Below are 2,277 nucleotides of genomic sequence, written 5' to 3'. Positions count from 1 at the left end.
TTTAGACTGGGAGTCCTATGTGAGATGGGGACTGTGTCCAACCTGATGATCTTGGACCTATCGCTGCGCTCAGTACAGTGCCTGGCACATGGTAAGCGCTTAATGAATACCACAATTATTGTTATTATTATTATCACTCCCCAGAGCTGCCCATGCCTGGAGGAAGTGATTCTAGCCCTGCCTCAGCAGCTCCACAAGGGCTGAGGTAGCCTAGGAGCTGAGATCTCCCAGGGTTGGGTGGGTCTGATCCATGCTGGGGCACTTGACTGGGTCCCCCCGTGGGGCTCTCGGTCTGAATCTCCATTTTACAGATGAGGTCACTGAGACCCAGAGAAGTGAAGTGACTTGCTCCAGGTCACACAGAAGACAAGTGCCCCAGCCTTAGGACCCATGTCTTCTGACTCCCAAGTCAGTGCTCTTGCCATTAGGCCATGCTGCTTCTCTGAGGGCCCCCTGGGCCAGCCACCCCTTCCCTTCTGGCAGATGATGTCCATTCTCACTATGGTCTTCGGATGCCCCAGGCCCCAAGACCCCCCCGTCCCCCCTCCGTGGGCACTAATGACACTGCCAAAAAGCTCAGCTGATACCAGGGGCACCGGGAAGGGCGGCCGGGGGCGGGGGATGGTGGTGTCAGATGGGAGGCTCAGAAAAGTATGGCTGATTTTTGTTTTGTGTGGAGAGGCACGTTTCCTCGGGGCCAGGGAAGTAACCAGGAGGGGACCCATGGTCCCGGTGGAAGGGGATGGTGGGATTGAAAAATAGCAGCCGGGGCTAGGGGAGGCTTTGGGGCGAGCCTTTGGGGCAACCTCTCCCACCCACCTCCCAGTGGGAAATGTCACCCTGGTTTCTCAGGCAACCCGGCGACCTCCCGCACTCCCAACCCTTGGGGTGTAGGCCAGACAGAGACTTTTCATTTATTCATTCATTCAATTGCATTTATTAAGCATTTCCTGTGTGCAGAGCACTGTACTAAGCACTTGGGAGAGTACAGTAGAACAATATACAGGCATATTCAAAGAGCTTACGGTCTAGAGCACGGGAAGACATACAATAATATAAATGGCAGATATGGACATAGGTGGTGTGGGGCCGGGAAGGGGGATGAACAGAGGGAGCAAGTCGGGGCCACGCAGAAGGGAGTGGGAGAAGAGGAAAGGGGGGCTTAGTGAGGGAAAGGCTCTTGGAGGAGATGTGCCTTCAATATGGCTTTGAAGGCAGGGAGAGTCATTGTCAGATTTGAGGAAGGACATGGGCGAGGGGTTCGGAGGTGAGATAGACGAAATCGAGGTACAGTGAGAAGGTTGGCATTAGAGGAGCGAAATGTGTGGGCTGGGTTGGAGTAGGAGAGTAGCCAGATGAGGTAAGAGCGGGCAAGGGGATCGAGGGTTTTAAAGCCAATGGTGAGGAGTTCCTGTCGGACTTGGAGGAGGATGGGCAAACACTGGAGGTTCTTGAGGAGTGCGAAACATGTTCTGAATGTTTTTGTAGAAAAATGATCCGGGCAGTAGAGTGAAGTATGGACCGGAGTGGAAAGAAACAGGAGGCAGGGAGCTCAGAGAGGAGGCTGATGCAGTAATCTGGGCGGGAGAGGACTAGTGATTGTATTAACGTGATAGCAGTTTGGATGGAGAGGAAAGGGTGGATTTTAGCCATGTCGCGAAGGAGACTTTGATGGCAGTGCGGCCCAGCACTTACAGGCCGGACCCCCGACCCCCACCCTCGGCGCGGGGTAAGGGGCGTGTTGAAAGGGGTCCCTGGCAGGGTGCCCCTTGCACCCTTAAGAGGCCTGTGTCGCCGTGGGCTGGCTGTCGCCTGTCCCCGGGGGCCTCGCCCCCTCCCTGCCCGCAGCTTCGTTCTTTCTGAGGGGGCTTCCACGTGCAGCCCTAAGGCACTGGAGAGGGGGTCAGGGGATGTGTCTGGGCCTGATTTCCCCCTGGAAACCCAGAAAGAGTTTGGTTTATAGCCTACTATGTGCTATGGGTGAGGAGAGTACAATACATCAGAGTTAGCGGACGTGTTCCCTGCCCATAACAAACTGTGCTCTTCCAAGCCCTTACTACTGTGCTTTGCACACAGTAAGTGCTCAATAAATATGATTGATTAATTGATCAAAGCAGCATCCCAGAGCCCAGGCTGGATCGAGAGCCAGAGAGACTGGGGAGGCAAACTCTTCACCATTGGCTTCAAAGCAGTCAATCCCCTTGCTCCCTCCTACCTCACCTTGCTACTCTCCTACTCCAACCCAGCCCGCACACTTTGCCCCTCTAATGCCAACCT

At 54.8% G+C, this 2,277-nt stretch overlaps 1 non-coding gene across 1 annotated transcript; it reads left to right on the top strand.

The window, feature by feature from the left end:
* The first annotated feature begins 478 nt into the window (after nucleotides 1-478).
* On the top strand, nucleotides 479-593 carry LOC114818053. Its single transcript, XR_003765874.1, has one exon. It is a non-coding gene; the product is annotated as a small nucleolar RNA SNORD35 (small nucleolar RNA).
* The last annotated feature ends 1,684 nt before the right edge of the window (nucleotides 594-2,277 follow it).

Source organism: Ornithorhynchus anatinus, chromosome 17 (genome assembly GCF_004115215.2).
Source record: "Ornithorhynchus anatinus isolate Pmale09 chromosome 17, mOrnAna1.pri.v4, whole genome shotgun sequence".
Classification (NCBI taxonomy): Eukaryota; Metazoa; Chordata; class Mammalia; order Monotremata; family Ornithorhynchidae; genus Ornithorhynchus; species Ornithorhynchus anatinus.
The sequence above is the reverse complement of the archived record's forward strand: the minus strand, read 5'-3'. Positions and strand labels throughout refer to the sequence as shown.